Source organism: Enoplosus armatus, chromosome 13, assembly GCF_043641665.1.
Source record: "Enoplosus armatus isolate fEnoArm2 chromosome 13, fEnoArm2.hap1, whole genome shotgun sequence".
In the NCBI taxonomy this organism is placed as follows: Eukaryota; Metazoa; Chordata; class Actinopteri; order Centrarchiformes; family Enoplosidae; genus Enoplosus; species Enoplosus armatus.
In genome coordinates this window covers 6,750,447-6,765,721 of record NC_092192.1, presented here as the reverse complement: position 1 = coordinate 6,765,721, position 15,275 = coordinate 6,750,447, and the positions used below count along the sequence as shown (strand labels likewise).

The 15,275-nt window shown below is 42.7% G+C and overlaps 1 protein-coding gene across 1 annotated transcript in view; it reads left to right on the top strand.

The window, feature by feature from the left end:
- Window positions 1-15,275, top strand: part of jade2 (jade family PHD finger 2) — a 157,929-nt gene that overhangs the window by 102,545 nt on the left and 40,109 nt on the right. The gene's annotated exons all lie outside the window — the stretch shown is intronic.

Sequence of the window (15,275 nt, the reverse complement as noted above, 5' to 3'; positions counted from 1 at the left end):
AAAATCCACCCATCACACAAAATTAATGAGCTTTTTTTCCTGGGATGTGTGTTCACTGTGTTAATTCACTATATGTAAAAGCCAGTCGGCACAGAGCACTCGGCAGACCTCGAGGAATTATCTCAGACCTCAGGATTTCTAGATGAAATCCTCAGGTGTGTATTGGTTCTGGTGCTTCTGGCTTTGGGACAGATGGACTTCAAATTCAGTGTCAGGTGACCCAGAGCACAGAAATAGCATATGTGTGTCTCTTTGGAGGTGGAAAGTTATCTCTAGTAGAATAGTAGTATTCTAGTAGTAGAATAGTGAGGGAGGTGGAGTGGTACTAGATATTTCTGAAAGACTCAGGGTACATTTGGGGATACTCATGAGCCCCTTGCTGTTCCACAGAGAAGTAGAAGATAATGTTTGTGCAGAGTAAGGCTTTCATTTGGAGTCTGTTGGAGGGTCCTGGAGAGGATGGTGCCAAGGGACTCCATAGTCCATACCTGAGGGAATTCAACACTGAGGTCCTGGAAGGAACAGTGATCTAAACCCAAGCGGTGCTTTAGCATTGATCCTCTGTGCTAGTCATGGACTGTCCTTAATGGCCACCATGTTCAAGCATAGTGTATTTCTCATCTATTTCAGGTCATACTAAGAGGCCGCCTTAGTATAGTGTGATGTTGTGTGTGTGTGACGGAGCTACCAGAACATCTTGGGCCAAACAGCAATGATCGATTATGTAGTTGTGTCCTCAGATCTTTTGATGTATGTCTCGGATAGTTGGATGAAAGAAGCGGTAGAGCTGTTAACTGGTCACCACCGGCTGGTGAGATCAGGTGGTCATGCGGTTGCTGCCAGACAGAGCTGGTAAACCCGAATGTGCAGTTAGAATGAAATGGGGTCATGTGGCTGAGGCCCCCTGTCAGCGAGGTCTTTAACTCTGGACTTACTCTGGCCTGAGTTATGGTCGCTTGTGCCTGTCGTGGTAGACAGCAGCTTCTGTGGCCGCGGAAACCAAAGTTCAGGGAGGTCATGGAGAAGATTTAGACCTCTGTGGACAAGGCAGAGTCGAAGAGTTGCCCATCTGTCCGCCAAGCGAGGATGAGATTCACCAAAAGATGTTCTGGATACTGATGGGCTCAATTTTTGTGTTTCAATCTTTATACTAGCTTTTCTAACTTAGACTGATTAGATTATGTTAGGCTTTCTTAAATGCAGGGGTACCCAACTTACATATTCACAGGGGGAGCTCTAGTCTGGGGATTTATCTTAATTTCTGCTTTTAAAACAAAAAAGTATCTGTGATGGAAGCTGTGATCAGCAGCATCAATTATCACCAGTATCAGGTATTTAATAAATGCCTACTGCTCACCCAGTTACTCCGTCTAAATCTGAACTGTAGTGGCACAGTTTTGAGGTCAGTCAGAATGGTGAAGCCCCCCCCCCCCCGCCTTCAATATCATAGCTCACACTTGGCAGCTGAATGCTAACCACTATGTAAATTTCCTTGCTCGGTTTCTGGGATTGGTTGCACGCATGCCTATAACCTCACCCCAGGCTCATGTTCGTAGTGCTCTGATAGTTGATTGGCATTCACTGCAGCGGTGCTCTCAAAACCTCCTTCTGACCCTGCAATCCTCCCAGAATCAGAATCTGAGTGACAGCGGTGAGCCCACAGCCAAACATCTACTGCAACCCGAGTTTAGGGGGATACAGTTAACACTGGTTTGCCAAGGACAAGCAGCTAGACTGCTTATGTTGCTTCTTATGTTTGGACAAATGTTTGATATCATTACCGCAACCTAAAAAACATCCTATGGTATTTGCTTACTTTCTGACACTAATATACTAAAACGTTTCTCCCAAAACCTTCGTAACAACCAGTTTAAAGGTATTATCTTTCAGCAGACTGTAAGATAAACCAAATAATCTGGTGTCCTAAATACTTTTTCCCTTCATTTCTTTGGCATGTGATTTGATACGGCGCAGTTGGCTTGCTTTGGTTTGGTTCAGCTTGGTTGATTTAATTTGGCTCACAGTAGGACAACTTTTTGGTAATTAGGTGGCAGCATATTAACCAAATTACCCACTATTCTGTAACAAACTAAAAGAATAACATACAAACACAGGAAATAATTGGGTGATATATTTTAATTGCTCGTTGGTTGGTTTTCCCGTTTAGCCTCAGCTGGCAATAGCAATTGAGTGGACTTAAGGAGTGCTGATTAGACCAACGGATCAGCGAGCTTCGTCCAGCATCCCACGGGGTTAATTTGGCTTTTAGATATCAATTTCTCACCTCTTAACTTGGAATAATAATGGCGTGAAAAATAATTTCCCACAAAGCAGATAGTCACTCCTTAACAAGTGGGTTTTTAACAGTTTACAAGTGGCTGATCCAATTCATAATCTACAATGAAATTTTAGTGTGTCATCATTTTTTTCCCTTGTAATGCACACCACTTTGTCTGGGGATGGACAAAATAATGGAAAGACCCAACTACATACTGTAAATGCGTATTAGGTTATGAGTCTGTAGCTGTGCAGATTACTTCCGATATATAGTATTTTCTGTGATGGAAACATTATTCTACAGAGGTGTTTGTTTCCTATGGACTTGTGTAACTGTAGATATACCACAGTGGTCTCCAGTGGTCAGGGAGTATTGATTGTTGCAGGCCCTGCTAACCTCCTGACCACTCAGTGCATCTGTGGACTCCATAACTCTTCTCCCTCCAGACCACCCGTTATTGATGTGTGTGTGTTGCAGAAGTGGACCATACCACTTCAAGTCTCTAAGGTTAACTCCCATCAATAAAAGGTAAAACAATTGACAATCAGTAGAAAAAATAACAGCTTAACAGCTTCAACAGATAATTTACTGTTGTCTGACAGTAACTGCAGGAATTATACATGTTTCATTAAGTAGCCAGTCATAGTGTACGTATACACAACACAACAGGAGTGAGTTTACAACACAGCAGAAGTTTCCAGGGAAAACTGATAAACACACTTGCAATTAATAAAAGGGCCACATTCACCGTCTTTGGTAATTATGGCTGAACCTCCACAGATGCTTGTCGTCTAATATCGAAAACATTTCCTTCTTGATGAGACTGATGATAAAAGTCTTGCTTATCTGACAATGTCAACATAAATATTAACTTTTTTCAATGGTTTTGAGATGTACTGTATGTTCCTTCCATAACATTTATATTAGACAGGATCAGTGCAATATAATATAATAGTATGTCTCTCTCGGACTGTACAGTAGGGCCTAAATGCTTATAGAGAACTCACTTTCACTGCTATCTGATTATTACTGTAATACTGTATGGTTGATCCTACTTTATTTGTTCATTATGTAGAAATTAAGTAAAACTAACAAAGCGTCTGAGCTCAAGCATGAGTAATATTATAATCTCATTAATCAAGTTTATCCCTGCGAGCTCTGATAAACTTCCACACGCTTGCAGTCTTAACGGGCACTTGAGCACGATTGGCAGTTACCCGAAATGCGTCACACAAGAAGGCGCTTGGAACAGGCCCGAGGTGTGTAGCCAATATGTCCCGAAATAATGTGTCCTCTGGAAACATTTGTTGTGTTGTCTTCGACTTTCAGCATTTCTGTGTTTGTGTTTTTCTATGACACGAAATGTGTGGAAGGTGTTTCAAACTGTGCTCATTATTTACAGCTATTTTCTAAATGCAAAGTGTGTGTTGTCAAAGTGGTGATGGTGTTTTGAAAGATCCCTTTTCACTTTTGTTTTTGTCCATTTGCATGTGTTTTCTGAAGCTGCGGTGAGTTGACCTGTCTCTGCCGTTATACACGTGGTATCTCAAACGCTACTGGCTGGATTTTGCCAGAACTTGAAGGAATCCCGCATCTCATCATAAGTGTGTTGAGGCATTTTCAAATTAGTGTTTGTTAGCTTGAAAGCGATGCTACAATCTTAGATCAAAATATGGTGACATTTGTGACCGATGGCTCCACAGGGGGGACTGTGTCATCAATGGGTGACGACATGTTTACCATGTTTGAACTGACAACAAGTTGCTTCGAATCGAGCAGCGTTCCTCTTTAACATCGCTCGAAGGTCTGACAGAGAAAGGAGGATTGATTGTGTTAGCTGCTGGCAGGTCTCCCATGAGGAGGATTGATCATCAGTTGGTCATGTATTGGCCCGAGCGAGTGTTGACAGCTCACCGCTACTTATGCTAGTGGCTGTCGATATACAAGCTCTCTTTCTCTTCTCCTTCACTTTCCTTTCCCCTGCACTCCCCCCTCTTTCGTCGTCTCTTTTCTCCTGATATCTGCTTCTGTTTCTCACACAACAGATTTTGCCACCTGTAAGAAGCCTTCATTGACCCATATTTTTAACCCATATTACTATATTTGCAGCTCTATTCAGCGTTGTGAGCAAATGTTCCACCTGTTCTTTTTTTTTTTGTCTTTTTTTCCCTCTCTGGGTTAAAGCGTGAGGTCTTTTCCATGGAGATGGATGTGTGTTGTGTGCATGGCATTGTGTTTGTGTGTGTGTGTCGAGGCGAGTGTGTGTATCTGTGCACGAGAGAGTATTCCAATCATCTCTGATTTGCTGGCAAATTGAAAAATCCCCTCCATCCTTCCATTCCGTCATCCCTAGACCCCAACCCAATCAGACCCCACGACCAAACCCTCCAGCTTGCTGCTTTTTGTGAATAAATGTGTGTGTGTGTGTGTGTGTGTGTGTGTGTGTGTGCATGTTGGTGGTGGTGGTGGTGGAAGAATCCGGGGGCTAATGTTGGGGTGGATTATCTCCCTCCTCTTCCTCTTTGAAGTGCTGCCAATGGAACGAATTGCACCGTGCTGTCCCTAATGCACTGGTGAGCTTTCTCCATTTCTGTACTCCTCTCCTGTGTGCAGCCCCAACCCCCCACCCCCACCCCACCCCCCCACTCTTCACCCACATCACTCATCCAATCAGCGTGCAACATGTCGAAGCAATGTGTGGCACGGTGATTGGGTAGCGTATGTTAGCTGCTAAATGTTGCTTCTTTTTTGGGAGGGGGGGGGGTGGTTGAATCAGGCTAAAGGTGCAGTGGAGGTGTGTGTGTGTGTGTGTAATTACAGCAAGATTACAGTGATGGTGCTGGACTGAGTCAGCGAGGCTGCTTGTGTTGAGAAGGTTGTCAGTGCAAATCCCTGCACCAGCTGGGAAGGTCTACCGCAGTGAGTGCCCTTTAATAAACCACTACAACCCCCACGGGGTAGGCGGACCTACCTTATACTGCTAAAAAATATTAAATCAGCCATTTAAATAAGTAATGTGTAGACCTAAATATCTAAGATGTGAGCCAAAAAACATACTGTGAAAATTGTCATGTTAAAATTTAGTAGAAATTAATGATTTTTTTATGCAGACTTGTTTCTGAATTGAGTTGACCCAAAAACTAGTTAGCTTTAGGCTTCAAACAAGTTATTCGGGTAGCTGATAATCCCCTCCCCCTAAAACCACAAAAGGAGATATAATGTGTTAATTAGTGAGCTTTAGAGGTCCTGATACGTGTGTTTTTTTTTACTTTGGCCAGGCTAGCTGTTTCCCCCTGTGGCCTGTCTTTATGTTAAGCTAAACTAATCGCCTCTTGGCTCTGGCTTCAGACAAACATGAGAGTGGTATCCATCTTCTCATCTAACGCTCAGCAAGAGAGTGAGTAACATATTTCATAAAATAACAATACATAACAATTGTGCACATCAGAAGTATTAAACACACGGCAGTCATAGCTGTAGCAGTGAGTATCATTTAATAACAATGAAACTTTCCCGTACACTAAGGACGACACATCAAGTTACTGAAATTGAAAAATGGATTTTGGATGTGGTCTTCATAATGTTCATTCTGGATCCTCTACAGAGGACTAAAACTGCTGTTAAAAATGCATTTACATTCACTGGCTGGCATTTGGAAAGAGGTTAAGTCCTGAAGCGAAGGGTCAGGGTTTTAGTCGGAGAAGTCGGCAGGAGTTGAGGCGAGCAGGGGAGAGAGCTGGAACTGGGCGAATATAGGTTACTGCCAGAGAGGAGGGGGAGGAGGAGGAGGAGGAGGAGGAGGAGGAGGAGGAGGAGGAGGAGGAGGAGTGCAGGGTGGAGGCTCAGGCTCTGGAAGCACAGAGGGAAAGGAGCAGAACTGGACTTTACAGTTTAAAGAAAGGGCTAAAGACTGTAGGAGAGGTGCAGAAGCCCGGGGAGGAGGTGGATGAATCAAGGGGAAATGCCAGGGCTCAGCCTGGGACAGGAGGCAGGGCAGAGCTGGGGCTGACGGAGGGAAAGCAGGTGTGAAAGAATCCGTTTTCCTTACTCATTTCCTCTCGTATGTTTTCACATCTATGACTACTTGACTTGAACAATTGCAGTTAGTCTTTTCCCTCCCGTCAGTACATCGGCACTCCAGCCAAGGCTGGCAAAGTGTCCGATGGCACAGTGCCGTTCAGTGCCCTGCCCTCTGCTCTCTTTCGCTCTCTCACAGTAAAAACTTGGCAGCACACTCGGCCCAGCAGGTCAGCAGTCCCACACCCAGGAGGCCCTCAGAGCAGAATACAACAGTACACTTATGAAACAGTCCACTTAAGAAAGGGGAGAGCAAGGGAACGTTTTGATAATGAGGAGCTAACATATGGTTTATATATCTTCTTTCACTACTGAGCACTCACAAGCAGAGAGTGTAGATGAGAAGGAGGGAAAAGAGAGACCTGAGAGTGAGAAAGTAGGGATTTGGAGGGATTTTTTTGGGCATTCATGCGGTAGAGAGCCAAACCCGGACAGAGGGCAGCAGTGGCAGCACCTGGAGCCTTTAGCTGCAGGTCTGCAAGCAGCAGGGTGGTTGAGGGCTGATATCTGTCAGGTAAACTCTGTCGGTACACTCTGTGCCGAGGCGAGGGGGAGGGAAGCCCGTCAGCTAGTTTTCCTTGGCTACAGGTTACAGTTTGTTTTCTTTTCACAAACCCCCCTCGGTGCTCCATTCTGTTTGAAAAAGAACGGCGAGGAAGTTTCGAGGCAAAATAAAGAATGAGGGGAAGATATATGTATACACAAACTTGTGACCAGCAGTTTGATGCTTTGCATTCACAGTGCAGTGAAAAACGTTCCACATCTGAAGAAGCTAAAGATTGTGTCTTTGTTATCTCAGACTGCCAACGTCCATGGATGTCCTACAATTTTTTCGGCCTGTGTTGACTTACATCCACAACTCATAAATGCCAAGATCCACATAACCCACCCAAGAAATCCTCCAACTTCTCCAATTTCTTCTATTTTATTAATTTTTTAACAGAAGGAACCACAAAAATCCCTTGGACTCTCCTCCTGACTTTTATTTCTTTACTTAAGTCATGTCTTTTCTATGCAATCATCCAAGAAACACATTATTTATTAAGTCATGTTCAGTTTTTTATGGCTCTGATCCTTCTTACTCCACTACTGGTAACATGTGATTTTCATTAATGCTCTTCCCAGCCTTTTCTAACTTGTACTTACGAGTCTTTTTCGAAGTACAAATAGAGCTAACTCTTTTTCTATTTTTTGAACATCGTGTTTCTGGGTACATTGTCTTACAAAGAAAAAGAATTGGAACAAAAGTGCTAAATGCAAAGTTTTAGTACATTAAACTAAGATGTTAAAGCAAAATATGAGTTTGTGCTAGTATGATGATGACATGCATCAGGGATAAAACATTTTTTAAATGGCAAACAAATGCCAAGCACTAATAAACATTTCATAACATTTCATAAAAGCTTAACAATGCCTTCTTGATCCATACACAAAAAGCATCATATTCAGTTGTTTCACCATTTAAACTTATTCCATGTGTGTTCCACCTTAATCTTAAAAGGTGAACTCCATTGCTTTAGTATTGCACTCGATAAAGTTGGGGGATGAACAACAGAAAGATTAAAACAGGTAGTTAAAATTGAAGCAGTAGAGGCAGCGACATCCTGATTTTAAAGCTTACTATGGGTCAAGCTGGATCCTACGCTTCCCATAATGCAACTTGATAACATCTTTTCATTCGACCGTTGCTGCCTGGCACCCTCAGTTTGTCACGCAGGCTTTCTGTCATAAATTTGTAGTGTCCTTGATATTTTGTCCAAATTGACAAAATTCCTCCAGAGTCACAGAAGACATTTTCACGGCAGAGTAGTGCACCTCACATCAAGTAAACTGACTCTGATGTTTAAAATATGTGGAATGCCTCAAATGTGAAGCGAAATTGCAAAAATGACCTCAAACATTACAGTGTTTGTGATTGCAAGTGACTTTGGAAAAGAGCCTCAGCTACTGTAAACAGCAGCCGTGCATCTCAGCTGAGATTGTTCGCATGTTTGTGTGCTCTGTACGACCTTTTCCTTCTACCTGCAGCTTCTCCACAAAGTTATTTCTCTCTTTTTCGTAGCAGATTCAGTTCAGGTGAAGGAGAGCGAACAGACAACCAAGAGAGAGACCGTGTCGTTTCAGTTCATTTCTTGTCATTACATTCATCTGATTGTGTTAGACATAACCTCCCGCACCCTCCTGACACCCTTCCAGCGCCCTCCCCCTCCCCCTCACCCCTGTGCATTGTACCCCCACCCAGCCGCTCATCTGGCATGAAACCGCCTCTAGTGTTACGCAACGTTAGGTAGGGTCAGGGAGAGGACAGAGACATGGAAAGAGCGACACACCGACTCTGGTGCTGTGCCTGCTTGGTTATAAGATCTTTCTGTCTCTCTCTCTCTCTCACACACACACACACACACACACACACAGATATATGTACACACAGTGATGTCGACTTACATGCTTCACTACCACTTACATGTACACACTCGGTCTTGCACACACACATTCAAAGTCATTCATCGCCCACATACATACTGACACTTGCATACACACACTCTTACACCTACACACACATAACTGCAGGGGGGTGGGGGTGGGGGTTCTAGCTGCGGGCCAGACGGGCCGAGTCATGCAGCAGACAGACCCACCCTGTTGGATCAACGTCAACCTGGCTCCCCACACACAGCTCTGCTCCAAACCTAATACTGGCTCGCTACACACAATCCCTTCTTCTTCTTAGGCTGCTGTCTGTTTCCAAGATGCTTCAAGGTACTAAGAGAGATCCAAGACAAGGGCCTTTTCTGTCCACCAGCAACGATTACTGTTATATCTCAACATTCAACAGCCACTTTTAAGTGTTTTAGCAGCCAACCACATCTCATTTGTAGATTTAGGAAGGACCTGGAAATCTTGGTTGGCTTGCTCCCAAACTGACCGGTAGAGTAACGTAGACTCCTGAGGGGAAGCAGTCTGGTTCTTGCTGTAGTTTACGAGCTCTCTGCTGCAGGATTTTGGCCTGTCTGCGCGCTTGCTGATGGATTCTCCAGAGAGACTTCCCAGACATCAAAAAACCTTTGATTGATGGGATTTGGACGTATAGTTTTTGAGTTATGATCAAACGCAACATGTCACTCGCTGTGTTTGAGCTCATTCAGATGAGACCAGCTGTGACCTAATTGTACTATTTATCAGGGATTTATCAGCACGCTCCATATTGTGAGGTTTATTTCACGTTTTAAACTTGGACTTGCTTTGTATTTTTAAAGACGAAGCTTTGCTTACTCACTAACATCTCATTAGGTGAAAGCTTTCCCAGTCACCATGGAGATACCTTTGAGACACATTACCTTGTTTAGTTTTCAATATGTAGATCACATCTTCATGGGATACAGTGCAGTTCAAACAACTTTAAATGTATTTCTTGGTATTGATGTTGAATTTTTGCTACATAGCTCTGGGCAACATATCACTTCTGCAAAAAGTCTTACCCTAAATAATAGACAACTTTAAAAATGTACGAACAAACACTGAAGATATCTTGGATTTTAAATTGGAATAATGGATCCTCCGGTCATGAAACATGCCCAACCACATGCATATTATATTGAAGAAAAAAATATTAAACCTTGTCCAAAGTTTGTTTTGCGGTACCATGAATGCATTACATTTTTACCACATTTTTTCAATTTGAAATGAACCTACATATTTGTGTTTTAAAGCTACACTAAACCCAAGTATGGTTTTTAAGACATGTGTGCATACTACAGTATAAAGGGCCAGATGCTGCAGCTACTATTAAAAAGTTCAATTACACTGAAAAGGGAAACGTAACGTAGGCAAAGCTCACTTACTGCCAAAAGTTCTATTGACTACTGCCAGAAAACACACGATCACCTTTAGTCTTCAGTTTGGGTCAAGGGACAGAATCTTGAATTGGATAGCTATGGGTGTAAAAGCACCCAAATATGAGCGGGCGTCAAATTGAGTTTCAAAAGGTTAAAAATAATAAGTAAAATCTTCAAATCAATTATAAAATCCACTGTAAATGTGAAAGTTCTCCTGTGCTCTGCTCATGAATCTGGCTGCATCGTTCTGTATGAGCTGAAGGCGAGAACCGGCTTTATACCTTCAGGAAGCCTCAAGCTCCATTCACTCTGCTAGAAACCGCCTGTGGAGATCCACTGCTGTTTAAAATGCTGCATGCTAAGCCTGACTGTGTAACGCAGCCCTAAGGCTTCAAAGCTTACAGAGAGCTGCTCCTTTGGCCCTAGCCTTTGATAATGCTCCGCCACAAGGTCACTGAGCTGCCTTCCAGGGCACGAGGGGAGATCAGAAGCACTTAATTATGCCAACTTCAATGAAAGTACATGTAGTTTTGTTATACTGGTGGAGAACCAGATCTACAACTGGGAGATTCACATTACATACAGACATGTTAGGTGCAAGACATAGTATTAAATCATGGAGGAAAGATTCACTAAAAAACATTTTGAGATTCAACCAAAATGTATGGTGGGGGGGGGGGGGGGGGGGGTTGGTCTCTGGTGTCAGGTGTCACGTGTGAATGGTATTTCTCCAGCTGTCCACAGACCCTATGTATAAAAATGGTTGTAATTCCTGCATGGTTCACCCAATATCGCTGTCAATACCCTTAAATTACTGCTGAAGGTCTGCACTGAAAGCACATAATAATTGTTTTATTTAAAATCCATTGTGGTGGTGTGCAGAGCCAAAATGACAAAACACTGTCTATTGGTAATAGGTGGAAGGGCTTGATTAACCACAGTGGGACTTTGTGTTTGTATAACATAATAAACAGTATACAACATGAGTTCCTTCCGCTATCGAGCAGCTACGTACAGTAGGTCCACTGTTTGGTTTCCAGTGAGTTTTAGCATTACATGAGATATACTGTTTCTGATGCCCTCTCCTTCCTCTTGGAGACATTTACGTATTGCTGGAATATGCATTATGTAGCTTGACAGGAGCAACATGCAACTTTTTCTTCAACTCTTGGGGGAAACAAAGCCTCTGACTCCCGTCTCCTTTTCTATTTTTATTTTTAGAGTCAGAGTGATATTTTGCCTGACATTTCCCGTCTGGCTGCTGCAACCCAGCGGCCGGTCTTTCCCAACGAGAGCGACAGGTCGGGCCGCGCAGCCTTTTATCCCAGCTAAGTGGCGTGGTAGGCCAGCTTCAGTTGTGCACCTCAATGGCTGCTCGATAGTAGCAACAATGACACTCCTGAGTGACTTCAACTCCCCACTCACGTCCTGTCACTCTGCCTCGATCCTCTTTTTATCTTGTCCTAACTTTTATTTTTGTTAGCATCTGTGTTCTCCCTTTTTCTTCTGTCTAGCTGCTTCACTCTTCATTCATCCACCGATACAGAACTTTTAGTTGACATTTTTCTTTTCACATCTTTATTTTCATTTGTAAAATATTTCAAATATTCTCCTCCTGTCTCACTTCTCTCTCTATCTGTCTATTTCTCTCTCCATCACCTCCTCCTCTCTCCCTCTTTCTCTCTCTGGATATCCTCACCACCCCACTGCCCCTCTGATATGAGCCCTGTTGGATGAAATAAATATGAGGTGGAAGAGGGATAAATATTTATAGCTGCTTCGGCTGTATAATTCTGTGCGTCAGTGTGTTGTAGCACTGTGTGTGCATACATACATGTAAGGTGTGTGTGTGTGTGTGTGTGTGTGTGTGTGTGTGTGTGTGTGTGGTATATGTTTTCAGACCCTTGGCCAGTGCAGGTGCCAAGGCTGCTGTGTGAATAAATAATTCATTGGAAGTTAAACCTTAAATTCACATCACTTTGATAAGACAATAGGAGCTGCATGGCAGCACACACACACATAGACACACCTGGCACTGAGCATCGATAAGCTTACATGTAACCTTAACATACAAATGCAGTTATAAACACACACGTACACAGGCGTAGTAATACATTCATATACTGGACACACCTCAGTAACTGAAAACCTACGCTGTGTATTTTACTGCTGCACTGTTCTGTATGCGTGCACACGTGTGCATCCATACATGTGTGCTTTTAAGGTTACCATTTGAGTCTATATCTGACTGTTTGAATGCATGAATGTATGTGTACTTGTGTGTGTGTGTGTGTGCTGTCAAGTCAGCCCTCTCGGCTCACACACTCCTACAGGCTCACTAGCCGCATTACACACAGATAGGGGTGCGTCAATAAGTAATGAGAGCGATATGAGGGCCCCCCAGTTGACCTGAGCCTTTAATATTTTACAGTGGAGTCTCTCAGACGGTACCAGCCGACACACTGCCGCAACTCAACCGTAAAATCTCACTTCGTAGGACTCGACGGCAAGCGCCACCCTCTAAGGTCCTATTTAATAACATCCTCTGAGAGCCCATCAATGCAGTCAACTTAAATAGTGCTTTGCAGAACTTAAAATCCCGTATGTGTAGGATTAAACGCTACTGTTAAAGGTTTGTGTGGAAGCATGAAGCCTTCGGAGAAATAGGACTTGTTTTTTAGCTTTGGGTTCTAATTTGACATGAGCATCAATTTGTGAGCAGTATTGATGCTTTTTGTACCCTTTTAGCACTTTGCTGTGTGCATATTGACCTCTTGTAATGTCAAGAACCTGGATATCTATCTGCTGGTAAACTTCATCTGTCAGTTACTCCTTTTTTGTTTGACTTTTTTTTATTTAATTAAAGGTTGGTCTGCTGAGCATAAATGCTTCTTTTTTTTTTTGCAGAAACACTGAGCTTCACATTCACACAGTTACACATATTCACACATGAAGGCTGATCTCACTGTTACCGCCACTAAGCAGCTTCACTTGAGCAGCTCAGGGTTAAGCGCCTTGCTGAAGGGCACCTCAGTGGTAGTAATGAGAGAGGCAGGCCTAAAGGTTAGAGTCAAACAGCAGTAACATTACCGGCTGGATCGCAGTGAAATGTGCAAAGTACCATAATAATTAGCCATCAGAGTTCGGATCTTGCAGTACTGGGTCCTCTGTGACTCAAGACATGTAATGGCTCAAGTACAATTTCAAAACTAAAGCCGCAAGAACAGAAGATACAGAGTCTGTACATCGCCTGACAAACCAAGAGCGGTTACATGTCTGACAATAACATAAGCCAATAGTTTCCTCACAGCATCAACACATCTTGCCCCCAGTTTACCTGGCGCTTTGGATATTTTTGCTGGAAACAGTTGGAAGGATGAATATTTGTTAATTGACTGCACACAGTCTATCTCGAGCTATCGGACTTCTCTGTGCTAACATTGTCGCTCTAATGCATAAGTGCAACTCAATTCATAATAACAAGAGAGCGTTTTGAAGCATGCAACCCTTCATCTTCAAATCAAAGAAACAGAAAGCAAAGTTTCGGTGCCCCTGCTTAGTATAGATCAACTCAGCAGGCGGCCAGTCGTGTTTGGTTTAGGTTATATTGGCTTACAGTCTGAGAAAGAAAGATTTCCTCTGGAGCTGAGGAATCCTAAAGCTTTTGTCTCTAAGATTTACCTGCCGGACGTATTGATTTATCAATAAGTTTTACTGCTATTTTACACATGATGTGTGTTAAGTATGTGTATTTTTTTTTACCTTCTACATTGAACATAAACAAACCGCTGCCTACACAAAGCTTGTAGTAAAAGCAAAAGCACGGGCAGTGTTATACAGGCAAGGAACAGAATTTATTTGGCTATTTTTATTGTATTTTTAAGTAAAACTCATGATAATAGTCTAATACTTCACGATAGATCTCATAACCAACAGGAAAAGACTGTTCGTTTTTCTACACATCAAAAACAAGATGCTATGAACACACTTCTCTCAATAACAGGCACAAATTCATTGTGTCCAATTTAATTATTAAAGACCTAAATTACATTGGCGACATACTTCAGTGATGTTATCATGACTGCTTCAGGCACATTTTAGTGGTTTTGTAGGCAGTTTTATGACCTGCAATGTAAACAGTCTCTTGACCAGGCATTTATTGGAGACAGGTGTTTATTTGCTGGAATATTAAGTTCTCCAAGGCTGCAAAAGCAGGCTTTTATAAGACGGTTTGTGGTACTTATATTAAGAGCATTTTTCTCAGGGTGTCATTGCAGTTAGCTCAGGATGACCAGATTTTTAGTTTCACTAGTCTTTGTTCAGTCAGTATAGAAGCATAAAGTAAGACATATGTGGTTTCCAGTGGCCTAGTTTTGCACGTTTGCATTTTTACCAGTGCAAACTGTGTCCTCGTTTATGTTTTTTAATGTAGATGAAGTGTGATATGACTGATAGTGGCCTCCAGTGACTCATCAACAACTAGGATTAAAAAACGTCTCACACAACCTGAAGCCTGGTTGTCGCCGTGTTGCGGCTCCATGGTACAGTATGTGTCATGAATTCGCCTCTTTGGTTAACACCTGCAGCACAAAACGGTTGTTGCCTTGGTGCAACTCAGTGAGCTCTTAACAAACTTGCTGCAAACTGCCAGCGTGCTTTGACATTTGGTTTGGTTCGGTCCTTGTCTCATGATAGTGTCACAGACTTGTAAAACCTGGATTTATTGTCAGTTTTCTATCGTTCTCTTATTGGCAGTTTGTTCTCCTTTTCTTTGCTGTACCCTCACCCTGTCTGGCTAGCCCTAAGGGTTCAATATTACCTATCATTGCATAACTGGGATCTATAAAAGGTTCAATGCAACTTGCTTGTTTCTTCACAGTTTTGTTTCAGCACATTAACAGTGAGGTGGGGTCCAAGGTTTGGCTTCTGGGGTGCTGTAACACAGTCAAGAGGTCTATCTTTAGGAAGTCAGTCATAATGAGGTTCTTGCTAAACTAGATATTTTTTCTTTGGAGTTAAATGAAAATGGCACATTTAAACTGTCCAAACACTCTCCAGGCTCTGCTATTGAGAAATATTAAGGTTTG